This window comes from Taeniopygia guttata, chromosome W (genome assembly GCF_048771995.1).
Source record: "Taeniopygia guttata chromosome W, bTaeGut7.mat, whole genome shotgun sequence".
NCBI lineage: Eukaryota > Metazoa > Chordata > Aves > Passeriformes > Estrildidae > Taeniopygia > Taeniopygia guttata.
The window spans coordinates 13823354-13836974 of record NC_133064.1 but is presented as its reverse complement, the minus strand read 5'-3'; the positions used below and the strand labels follow the sequence as shown (position 1 = coordinate 13836974).

The following is a 13621-nucleotide window of genomic DNA, read 5'->3' as shown; positions in this document are numbered from 1 at the left end:
TTTCCAGGCCCAGGTATCTCCAAGGTGGCATTCTTTGAACTTTGTCTTCCTGCAATTTGAATCCAGCAGAGGTTAAAACTTTAACCACTAGGTCAAGTGTATATTGGAGTATAGAGTCATTGGGAGCACACACAAGCACGTCATCCATATAGTGTAGGATGATGGCATCCTTTCTCTCTGCACGCACTGGAGACAGCAGTGCTGCTACACACTGTTGGCATATGAAAGGGCTGGATTTTAGACCTTGGGGCAAAACTTTCCAGTGGTAGCGTTTCATCGGTGCTTCTCTATTGACCGTGGGAACAGAGAATGCAAACCTCGGGGCATCTTCAGGGTGCAATGGAATTCGGAAGAAGCCGTCCTTTATATCTAACACAGCCAATTTCCAGTCCTGGGGAAGCATAGCTGGGCTCGGCATCCCCGGTTGGAGAGGTCCCATGTCATCCACAATTTTGTTTATCTCTCTGAGATCATGGAGCAATCTCCACTTGTCCTTCCCAGGCTTCTTTATTACAAAGACTGGGAAATTCCAAGGGCTGTCTGTTTCTTGCAGGTGTCCTTGAGCTACCTGCTTCTCCACAAGTTTTTCAAGCGCCTCAAGTTTTTCTCTACTCAAAGGCCACTGTGCTACCCACTTTGGGGTGTTATCCAACCACTTTAACTTGTGGGCATGGCGCTCCACAGTGGCGACTCCCGAAAATCCTGGGGTGTCTTAGGAATGATTAATTGGACTCCCCACTGGGACATGGTGTCTCTCCCCCACAGAGGAGCCTTATAGTCTGCCACAAACGGGCGAACACTTGCTGATTTCCCGTCAGGTCCCTCAATTTGCACTACATTTTTAGAAATTTTTGCCAGTGTAGTTCCTCCTATACCCTGAAGTTTGCCTGCCACAGGTTGCAATTCCCAGTGTGATGGCCACATGGTTTTGGGTATCACCGTGATGTCTGCACCTGTGTCCAGAACACCTTCCACCTGAAGGTATTCTGCCCCATGTGCTAGGTTGCATGTCATGGAGGGTTTGTCCTCTCCTACCACTTCCGCCCAGTAGACTTCTGGAGATTTTCCTTCTACTGTGATTTCTACTGGGATGGGAATGGCTTGTGCCAGAATTTGCCCCTTTTCTAGATAGAATGGAGGGTGCAAGCAACGTGCCAACAGCATAAGGCTGGATATTTTTCCCTTAGTAGTACTGGGAACTATTTCGATCTCAGGAGGTGTGTATGCTGTGTCCCCAATAACAAAATACTCACTGTCCAGTTCCATATCGTACGCCTGCAGGTCCTGAGGGTTTTTTGATAGGTCCACCACAATGACTTTCCAATCAGTGTTTCTGAAATGAAATCCTTTGGCAGTCACTAAGCGTGGCCGGCCTATTGGCTGCCAAACCTTGTTCGTAATACATTTCACATTCTTATTTTTCTCTCTCCCCCCATCATAGTATCCACCCTCCCCCTTATTTGTTAAGAGAGAGGCATTGTCCATTTGTGTCCCACTATATTTATATCTTTGCGCGTAGCAGTGGGCACGCGCTGTGCATTTAGGTTTTTTGTTTGTTGATCTGTCTCTGGTTCTGGTTCTGAGGACAGTTCCTGGCAAAGTGTCCTGGTTTCTTGCAACGCAGGCAGATGATTTGCTGCAGCTGTTGTGATGATCTGGGTGGCTTCCTGGGGTTTGATGCAGCAGTGGCAACAGGCGGTAATCCTGCTGGTGCTCTATGACTGACAGGACTATCAAGCAGCTCTGCTTTCTTAGCGCAGGCCTCGATCATCTGGCCAAGAGTAGGTGCTGGATCAAGAGGAAGGCTGAGAAGAATCCTATGACAGGTCTCGTTGGCATTCCTCTGGGCCATTTCTTTAATCAACTCTGTTTGCACACTGGTGTGTTGCACCTGTTTTTCGACTTGGCTTCTCAAACGATCCACAAACTGCAAAAAACTCTCAGAAGGAAACTGTTTGATATTAATATAGCTACATTCAACCTCAGTGCCTGGCAATTGATACAGTGTCTTTTCTGCAGCAGTACAGATTTTTTCTAAAAGCGATCTAGATAACAGTCTGGTTTGTTTTTCTGGACATTGTATGTCTCCTGTCCCACACAAATGGTGTATTGTAAGGGGCTGGCCATCCGTGTCGGTGGCATCACTGGGTGTACGCTGTATTTCTTGCAACACTGTTTCCAAAGCCAATTTCCACTTACTTTCCCATATCTCATATTCAGAGGATGTTAGTAAACATTTAAACAAATCAGTTATATCTTTTGGCACCATTGCATTTGAATTGAATGTTGCCCTCATCAGACCCTTAAAAATCTCACTCGATCTCCCAAATTCTCTCTGAACCTTACAGATTTCTGTTTTGTCCCTGTATGGGAGAGGTTGGTATGTTCTTGTACCATTCCTTCTCCCTAAATAAACCACTGGAGTTACCGATGGTATTGATTTCTCGATAGGGGCAGGCTTGTGTTCGTCCCGTGCACCCCCCACCTCGGTGAGGGGCAGCTCGCCCCCCCCCTCTCGAGCTGTCTGCTCCGCGTTGGAGACTCGGGCCCCGCCCCGGCTCTGAGCTGCGGGGCTGCTGTGCCCCGCCTCCGCCCTGCCGTCCTCGGTGCTGGGGCTCGGAGGAGTGCAGGGGCCGGCCCCGCCCCTGTTCCCGGGGCAACCCGGGGGCTGGCACTGATAAGGAGTTGCTATGGGAGATAAGCAGGCGTCGGAGGAGGGGAGGGAGGAGGGGGTGGGGGCGGAGGGGGTGGCGGAGGGCGGGGGAAGCAAACGAATGCGAGTGGGAGGGGGAGTAAGGGTTGGAGCGGCCCGCGCCGGTGAAACCACATGGCCGCCGCCATGATCTGGCCGCGTGTGCCCCGCAGATGCCGTGCTGCTCTTTAAGACACACTCCGGGCTGTATCTCTCCGAAAAACAAGGTGTTATAGGGAGATAAGGGGTGGGTGAGGGGTTTTCAGGGCTGGGGTATTCAGGAGGTGGGTAGGAAGGGGAAAAGGGGGTGTTAGAACTGTGGATCTGCGTTTGCATGCTCTTTTCTGCTTCTAAAATATTTTTCCGTGCTTGTAAAAATATCGGAATAAATCGAGAAACTTTATGTTCACCATTTTCGACTTTTAAAGTTAATATCTGTCCAATCTGATTCCAAAAAGCAAGCGAATTCAGGTCTTGCACAGTAAAATTTGGTATTTCTGTCTGTAGCCAGCACACAAAACGCAGGAGGAGCTTTTTAGGGAATGATACATTGTTTAAGTTATTGCTAAGATGTGTTAGTATACTCTTCTGTTGCAGTGAAATGTTAGTACCCATGATTTTAAATTGTTTCACTGGTCTAGTCTCCACCAGAGCTAATAACACAGCACGAATGATTTGAATTTCCCGCCGTGGAAAACCCGAGCGGGGGGGGCACAGGGGGAGGGGCGCTTGTGCCGCCGCTGCCGGGGCGGCTTCAGCCCTCTCGTCCCGTGCCTGTTCCCCCTGGAACGTGGGTATGCGCAGCCCACCGGTTCCCGCTTACTTGCAGTCGGGTCCTGGCTCACCGTCCCGCAAGCAGCCCCCCCCAGTCACTTATGGTAACCCCTCCCAGCCAGGCGCGGTCCCGGGTGCCGCGTCGGAGAATTTACCAAGCCTGTGACTGCGGGATTTGTCTGTGAAACCCTCTCTGGGGGTTCCCTCTCCAGTCGGCTCTTCCTGGGTACTCAGGCAGAGGTCCCCGACTGTCCCCGTGACTCAAAGCTTTTAAAGGTAGCTAGAGTACCAGGGCAGGTGACTGTCCCAAGAGCTTTCGACTCCCACCGAAATAGGGGGTCCAGCTTCTTCGTGGGCTCAGAGCAGCACACGTTGGGGCGCCAACTGTTATTTCTATTGGTTTCCCCCCCTCCACGCAGCCCCCCGAATGAATCCGACTAGCTCAGAGATACGGGGCTGTGAGGGGAGGAAATAGCATGGGAGAGAGGGAAAGGTATACAGAAGAGGCTCCTTACCCAGGGTGTTGGAACAGCTCTCTTTATTCTGTGGTGTCCATGGAGAGCGGGGCAAAAGAGAGAGAGCAGGAAGTTTCAGGGGTCTATATAGGTTTTGGACAGGGTGGGCACTCCTGGCTCCCCGCCAACCCCATTGGGGCAGGAGGGAGGATTCAGGGGTTATCATGATCAGAGCCACAGAGGCCCTAGGAAAGGGGGGACAAAAGGGTGTCCAGGAGCTCACCGTAACAAAGGCTGAAATGAGGTTGAAAATTTTGTATGTTTTAATCTCTTGAAATAATTATTTTGCAGACTTGATTTTGCTGATCATTGAGAAAAATATGAAGAGAGTGCTAGACACTGGACAGATAAAATTGAAAAAAAAAATCGTTCAAATTAGTAGCTTTGAGCAAGGATTGTTTTCACAGAAGTTGAAAGTGGGGTTTTTTAATTTGCAGACCCTCAAAAACAATTCTTACAGATTTAGAGATGAAAGCCCAGATCATTATTGTGGCAAAGACCAGATTGTTGACAATGTCAGGCAAAGATTTCTTAATCATTCATTTACATTTAAAGAAGAAATATTTTGAGTGGACAATCCAAAGTCACAAGATTTTTCAATCACGTTGTTAGGGCATTCAGAAGTTCGCACAGTTCGTTTTCCAGCACACAAAATGTTAAATGTAAAAGTGAGCTTCAGGGAAAAACCAAAAATAAGCCAGGAACCAGTGGAATGAATGACAGTATTCACTGATGGTTTGGGAAAAACTCACAAATCAGTGGTCACATAGAAAAATCAAAAAACAGGGAAAAGGGAATCAGATATCAAAATGGTACAAGGTTCACCACAAGTTGCAAAATTGGTAACAATAGTCAGGGGTTTTCAGTTATTTCAGGAACCCTCAATCTGATCACAGGTTCAGTGTATGTTGCAAATGTGGTCAAACGATTAGAGGGATCACTTTTAAAACATACGGACAATGAAATTTTATATTCATATCTATTATGCATGAAAATAATCCTAGAAAAACAGAGAACATTAATAAACACATCAGAGTGCATTCTCCACTTCTGGGGTTTTTAGTAAAAGGAAATGCTCATGTAAATAGACTCACAATGCCCATCTTGCAGACACTGCCAGACATTTTTGAGCAAGCAAGATTGAGCCATGCATTTTTTCACAAAAATGCACAGGCATTGATTGAAACCTTTCACCATTCTGAAAGCCAGACAAAGGAAATCTGCTTGCCAGAGTGCCAGTTTGTGCAATCTCCTGTATTTACAGGAGTGGTCAATCCGAGAGGTTTGTAAAAGCCTTCAGCTGTGGCAAGATGATATCACAAAATACCCATCTTTTGGGAGGCTCGAAAATATCCATATTTCAGTTGACATATTTTCAGGGGCATTTTTTGCATCATTACATACAGGGGAGACCACAGAACATGCCTGCAGACATCTTTTATAGGCATTTGCATCATGAAGAGTGCAACAAGAAATAGAAACAGATAATGGTCCAATTTACACAGGCAAGGTGCTTGACAAATTTCTGAAAAAAACAGAGAGTCAAACATATTTTAAATATTCTTCATTCTCCCTCAGGTCAAGCAAGCAGTGAAAGAACACATCACACCCTGAAATCCATTTGGATAAACAGAAAAGGGGGGAGGCAGGGTTGAACAAATGTGTTGAATTTTTGCAGGGTTGAACAAATGTGTTGAATTTTTTTAAATGGTTTTTTCTCAGAGCCCACTCTACTAATTGTCAGATATTTTACAAACAGCCCACAGGAAAAACTAAGGGAAAATCCTTTCGTTTTGATCAGAAACCCAGAGTCAGCACAGATTGAAGGTCCATTTACATTAATAACATGGGGCGAGGGTTTCGCTTGTGTTTCTATAGGATGAGGACTGAAGTGAATGCCAGCAAGGCACATGAAACCTTATCGGGTGCAGACGCCAGTGGACGTGGACCCGAGAAGCAGAGAAGCAAGCACGCAGACGAAGGCAGACAACGACGCTGCAGACGTCTCGTCGGACAACGATTGATCACCCAGAGACTTGGGTTTTTTTCTGAGAAATCAAGTGTTGTTTGGGTGTTGCTGCATTGTGGGGTTTCTCACAGAGGGTGGGGACATGGACATGGGATTCAGACAGATAGTGTTCATGTGCTTCATTCTTTCACCTGTTGCCTTGGGCAATAGGACAGACTTTCCCATGAGACAACCAAGGGAAAAAGTGTGGGAGACTTTGGCAAAAGCAGCGGGTCTGGACAGCATTTGCCTGACCCATTTGAAACCAGAGAAACCATTTTCAACATGCTTGGTAGGTGTGCCAGTGGGGGAATGGTCAGTCCCAGGGGACATCCTTCCAAGGGTTCTGAAGGTTTTTTTCAGATCCTGTGGAGGGATGGCATGTTTGGACACAGTTCCTGTGGCTCACTTTGAACCTCTGGATTTGGACATTTTGGGTCAACAAAAATGAAATTCTGTACCAAATTCAATCCATTGGGAGTGACAGAGACAGATAATCACATGATAAATGTCACTCCGAACCAGCTCTTTCATAGAAATGTATCATCCTGATGTAATTACACCAAAATGAGGAGCAAACTATCCCTTCAAAAATCCAACCGTTCTACTAAAAAGGGATGCTTTTGAATTTGCAGGGACAGAATTTGGCCTGCTATCCCTGCAAAAATCAAGGGTGGTCCATGCAGCATTGAAAGATCTCTTGTTAACACACAGCATGACCTTGATAAGAGAGCAAGGAGAAAAAAAAAAAATCTAATGAATGAAGTGATCCAAATTGTGGCAATGATAATGTTAATACCAAGAAAAAGGCTCGGAAAAACTGAGTGGTTCTGCTTTCACAGCAGGTGGCATCAAAAAGAGCCTTGGTGCAGTTGGATCAAAAGAGGTTGTGGGCAGAGTAAAGATGCCCATGTCATTTCTTTTGCATCGAATGATTTGTTAGCTAGCAGAGAGAAATGATAACAAAGCAGCAACTGAACATCTATTGTGAACACAGCAATTGAACATCTATTGTAAACACATGGACACAAGAGTGATAAATTTGAAGAGGTATCAGAGGACCAAACACACCTGGAGAAATCATAGGTAGATAGTGTGTTCAATTTGTTTTACTTTTCAATTATAAGGTATTGTAATTCTTCTGATGCTTGTGCTGTCCTTGCCTCAGTGCATGAGGCAGACCATGGACAAAGTTGTCGAAGAAGTGTTCTTGGTTCAAAAAGGAAAGGGAGATGTGGGAATCCAGGGCTTCCCTCTGGCTGCCCTGGCAGGTCTGGGACCCTGGCAGGGGTCAGAAACCCCCCTGTACAGAGCCCCGAGAGACACTGTCTGTGATCTCTGTCCATAGAGAGGAGTTTTCAATCTTACAGGATGAATTACAAGCTTTGAGTGTTTGATAAGAGTAATAATTAAGTGTGACACGGGTGCAAGAGCAAAATTTTAGGTTTCTAGATTAGGGGTTCAGAGGGGAAAAGATGGAGGAATTGGGTGTGTCTTGTCCTTTTCCTCCTTCTTCATGCCCTCCATGTTTCCCTGTAGTGTTGGCATTTTTCTATTGGTTTAGGTTGGGGACACACTGTTCAACGTAGATGATAGATATTGGCACATTATTGTAAATATAGTACACGTAGTTTCTGGTATATAATGTTTGTAACATCCCACTGGGGGCAGAGCCCCGCACACTGCCCTGCAGGACAGACCTGCGGCAGGGCAGCAGAACATGTTATAGATAAGCAAGAATAAACAACCTTGAAAACAGCACAGACGAATTATGGCTTCTTCTTTGGCAATGGGGCAGAAAGACAGAGACTTTCTACAATCTCGGAATCACCAATACCCACAGATTCCGACACTTGGGGATTAAAAAACCCTGTCATCCAGAAACAGTTCGGTCGACTTTCAAAAATACACTTGTAAAACTGGTGGTTTCTTTCTAGAAGCTCAGTAAACCAGAAACCATGTGTACAGGAAGGCCAAGATGCCTAAAATCCGTAAACATATTTTAAAATAGCACATTGCTGTCAAGCAAAGCTACATCTTCCCATGGTAATAAACAATATAATATTAGCAAAGCATATTTGAAGATCATCTATCATATCTTAACTTTAATCTGATGCTTAAACTTTGCATCCCACTGAAACCTGAAGGAAATTATCTTTCTGTTTAAAATCATGTCTACTATTCCATTTACATATTTAATGCTCTCTGTGGAATTGTTTATTTTATGGCATTTTTGCAAGGTTAGACAGCTGTATAAGAGAAAAAGAAAAGTTGTATACATGTCTTTATAATTCCAAGGTCAATATAGCAAGACAATGTGATTTCTGTAGGACTGTTCTGCATTTTTATTCTTCTGAATAAAACCTAAGGAAAACTGAACTTGGACTATGTGGAGATATAGCCGTGTTGTGAAGCATCTGTTCACATCTAGGTTTTCTACCATGAAAACACTTTTCCAGTAGAAACAAAACAAGCAAATAACCAAAAAAACCCCTTTTTTATTAAAAAAAAAAAAAAATCTTTCCATCAGTTGCCATTAAGAGGTCTAATTATCCCTGAAAACAATTTATATGGGGAGAGGCTGAGATCTGGGATTGTTTCGCTTGGAGAAGAGAAGGCTTAAAGGAGGCTTAAATAGGTTTATATCTCATGTGGGGGACTGAAGAAGATGGAGCCTGATCCTTTTCAGCAATTGGACAGAAGACAATGGGAACAAGACAAAATGTCAGAAATTCTGTTTCAACTTAAAGGAGTTTTTTGTTTGTTTGGCTGGTGGTTGGTTGATTGGTTGGTTTTTACTGTGAAGATGATCAAAGAGCGGAATGGGTTGCACCTCTCTGATTCTGGAGACTCCTGGGAAACCTAATTTAACTGACCCTGCTTTAGGAAGTGTGATTAAACTACACTGTCTCCATAGGTCCTTTCCAGCGTCTACTATTCTGCAATTTCGTGGCTATTTCTCAAACTCAAAGCACACTGATTTTGACCAAAATGGACAGGCCACTTCTACTTAACCCAGAAAAGGATGTCCACTAATTATATATGTCCAATAAATAACACCATCTTAGTCCACTAATGTGGGTGCTAATTTTCAAAATCCGTCATCATATTTTAAATTTCTCTCCTCTCTCTGGGATTTTATACTGCCAATATGTAACAGACTGTTAAAATGGAACAAAGCTGCATCCTTCACATTCATTTCAATTTTCATAAATGAAAAAATGCTTGTTTTGTGTATGTTTATTTTAGCACAAAATCTATTCCAGCAGTTGCACAGTTAACACTTCTGAAACATAGTTTGAAAAAAAATGTTTACTCTAAGTCTAGCAGTTTAATGTAGTCTTCAGAAATAGATTTTTTTATTTCTTTCCAGAACAAGTGATGTACACCTACCTTTTTCCAGCTAGCAGGAATCCTTCCATCATACATGCAGTCTAAAGCATCCCTCAGATTTTATCTCATAACTTTTGTCCCATCAATGGCAAGTTTTAGATCAGTCAGCATGCTTCTCACTAAAGAAATAACTCTCTCCATTTGTTCAATCTCCTGTTGCAAAAATATGTGCATAGGTTGAAAAGGTCCCATATTCTTTAGTTTTTCTTTTACCTGTTCATAAAAAACCAAAGATCTTTCAATAGAAGTGAGAAAAACAAAATTAGCTTTATGTCAATGTTAGGCCCCAGATCTTTGAGAAATAACATAATTTATTTACGAGCTTAAATGGTCAGTTTGGCACCTCCCTTGAATTATCTGCAAGAGAGAAACACAGGATTTTTTCCAAGAGAAATCTGTGATGCTGAGACTGACTATGTTTTTAGTCCAAGTCATGATTTAGTCTTTGAGCTAATGCCACTTAAAGAGCTTGTAGGCTGTTTACATTAGTTCAGAGAATTCAGCTTTAGTTCCAACAAGCAATTCCAAGGTCCTTTTTGAACAAACTAATAAAGAGTAATTGCCCCAGCCACTTTACTTCAGCATAGCAGCAATGCCTGGGAACTATCACAATACCAGGCAATCCTGTATTCTAATCAAACTCACTGATACATTTTTAATCAAAAGTGTAAAATAAACAAATAAACAGCTGCATTAACATAACGAGAAATTTTATAGTGTCAACAACCTCAGTTAAAAGCTGATGATCCAACCTCCCTCATAGTGCAAATGACAACTTAAACGTTAACGGGTTTAATATTTCTGAAAAAGTCCTTACAAAAGCACTTCAGCACACATTTAATGACTTCATTGTAAACATCAATAGTTTGGCCACACTTCTTTAAAATACAAACTATTGCCTGTATGAATTAATTCAAACATGCTTTTAGCAAAGTTTTTGGGAATTTGTTGGCGTTTTTTATTTTCAGTCCATAAAAGACAAGATGGACCAAATGTTTTTGCCAGAATTTCATTAACTCACTTCAAATGGTACATAATCAGCAGGAAGTTTTTCCTACATATCATCAGCCAGTGTGGCTACAACTGCCTCTCGAGTTTCACCTCCTCCACCAGAGCTATCTTGAGGCTGAATACTGAGGATGGTGTCCAATACACCTCTGGAAACTGCTTTGGTAGGTGATATCCGCATTGGGGTGCAAACCAAACACCTCCCGTCATAAGCAGGAAGGCTCTACATAGTAAAATATAAGAAGAGTACAACTGGAGATTTAGAAGCAAATTATTAAAAAAAAAAAACAAAAAACAAAAAACCATAAAACTCAACACACAACAACACCAAATAAAAAAGAAAAAAAACCCCCATAGATTACTGTTAAGTAACAAGCTAGATTTCCTCAAATAATCTTAAGCCAAATAACTTGCTATGGTCTATTTGTCATGTCACAGCCCAAACCACACCAAACAAATTGTGTTTTAACAACTATACACTATTTTAATAATAAACTTTTACTCTCATATACCTAGACCTTTTATTTCAAAGAGGTTGTACCCAATGTCTGGACTCCATTCTTTGCCTCCTTTAATAACTTTGTGCCTTTAGGTATGTCCCACAAGCAAAACGCATGAAAAAGAAAATATATATTACTGTCATGAAAATTATAACATTGATAACCAAAATTAGTTATCACTAATAGATATGCGAAGTGCTAGAAATCAGTTTAAAAATCTATGAATGAAAGGCAGAATACAGGTACTCAGAAAAAAGACAAACATTATAGGGAATCAGGAACTTATGAGAAACATCTTATGAGAATCATTTTATGAGAAACAACCTATGAGAAACAGTTTTCATTTACCAACCTGTATGTACTGAAGGTATTGATCCACCATAGTATATTTGGGTATGCTGTATCCTTTGTAGAAACTGAATTCCTGACTGAATGTGTTTTCACTGAACCAAATCTTTACAAAGGTGTTCATGAGTCTTTTGTCGAAGTCATCTGTCACATGACCACCATACTGGATCTCACCTATCATGTAACAAACAGTACTCCAGCAGATCCCCTAAAACCAAGCTGAAACTACTGACTTCAGCTAATCCCCTCTTATTTACTTAGACCTCCCTTAGAAAAAACAGCTGATGTACCATGTCTGTCCCATTCGAAAGAAAGTTACTTTCCTATTACTCTTTTTTTCATTATAGTCTTGCATTCCCTGAACACCTGCAAGGATTTATCAAAATAGAATTTGCTGGAATTAAAGAGCATCTTGAAGATAGCAAGAAGGTTACAGATATATTTGAATTCTCCTTTCACTTAAAATGCCAACTGCAAACTGCTCTGACACAGACCTCTCTGTATGACAACTGACCATATGAAAGTGAGAAACATAGGAGACATTCTTGTATAGTCATTTAAAACCACTTTTGACTTCTTCATGCTGCAAAGATAGGTGGCAGAGGGGGGAAATCTTGCTTTTACTCGAAATGGATTTAAACACAAGAGTATTTGAAATATCTCTTTTAAACTAATTGACTTAATTAGAATTGAAAATAAGGTCTATACTTCTAAGGTTTATATTTCTGAGATGGCTGGAAAGGCTTTTTTTTTTTAAATGTAGAGGTTAATAGAGAAATTAAATATGCACTGGATTAGAAGTCTAAGTCTGCTGCTGTAGAGACATATATACTTGAAATATTAAATATGTGTGGAAAAAAACAATACGTTAAAATAACTTTTGTAGTTAAGTTACTAGGAAGCATTTGCATACATTCTACTACTAGAAAGATCCATCATCTTAATCCAACTTTCCCACAGAATCATGAATTACCTTCTTGGTATCCATGCGATTCAAGTGGTTTTGAACGAACTGCACGGCAGCATTGAAATCATCTTGATTAAACTCATAGGGAATATTCCAACCCAGAGACCCAAATTTGCATCTTTCTTGAATGGTGGAGTGCAGAAAGGCTACAGCATACAACAGTGGTTTCCATTGCACCATTTTACTGGCATCTAATAAATCCTGGTTGACACCTATTGATTGCAAATGGGCTTTATGAGAATCACTGTAATTGTCTTTTTTGAAACTACTTCAAATCAGTGCTAAAATATCACTCTAGAGATATTCACTTGGCTCTCTGCTTCTCCCAAGGGTAAATTATTGTTCCACAAAATGTTCTGTGCTGGAGACAGTTTGTAGCATGTTATTAAATTGCTCAAATTAAAAGAGTAAACTTCAGGGGGAAAAAACCCACAATTTACTAACAGCTGAATTCACAGAAAGTGTCTTTCTGCACAGACTTGGTCCTTTATTTTATGTAGTGTAAAGAGCATTTGATGGCTAACCATGCCATTTTTCTGCCAAAAGACAGAATATTAAAAATTCAAACACTTTGAACTGAGATACTACAAGCCAAATTGTGAGAAAAGAAAAGGCATTCATTGTTTTGATATCCAATTAGTTGTGGCAACAGAACATCAGCAAATCTTCTTTTTAATTTTCAAAACAAAAACTAAGATGTGCCCTGGCATCATTGCAAGCAGTTCCTCATACGAGCTTACACCTACTACCAGTTTAACCTGACCACACAGTAGCATCACAGTCCAAAATCATTAGCATTCTATCACTCACCACTGTATGTTCTCTTTAGTCCAGCTCTGAGCCCTTGTGGTGGTTCATTGGTAAACTTAATCGACATTTGAAGAAGGGTGATGGGGAATTGTTTGTGAATGTCAGTTGTAATCCAAAGTCTAAAGCTTTAATGAACATTCTCTGTCTCTATTGCTGTGTCCATTAACTCATCCAGAAAGTCAAGTCCAAGGTGGCAGTTTTGTAGAAGTGCCCAACCTCCCTAGTTTAAAACAATAGATTTTAAAAAGTTATCAACATTGTTCAAAAACTGAAATCTCCTTGATGGGAGCTAAGATCTGGGCTGTTTCTTCTAAAGAGGGTGTTAGCTTATTTGGTTTTTTTCACCTGAACAAGTGGTCCCTACTTGTCTCATCTGGTCTATTTAAATATTCTCTACCTTTTCCATTTCAATACATTTAAAACATACCTTGTCATGACTACAGCGCTGATAGAAACTGGTATATTTTGACTTACATAAGGGATCTCAGGAGTAGCTCCACAGAGCAACCTGCGAAACCTTGCTCCTCACAGGGGTTCCAGGCTTGGAAAATAATCAAATAAACATATATTATTAACCTATTTCTATCAATCAATAGATGTCAAACT

The 13621-nt window shown here is 41.6% G+C and overlaps 1 pseudogene; it reads right to left on the bottom strand.

Annotated features, from left to right (window-relative positions):
• LOC140682050 (dynein axonemal heavy chain 5-like) overlaps positions 1–13621 on the bottom strand; it is an 82041-nt pseudogene that overhangs the window by 22104 nt on the left and 46316 nt on the right.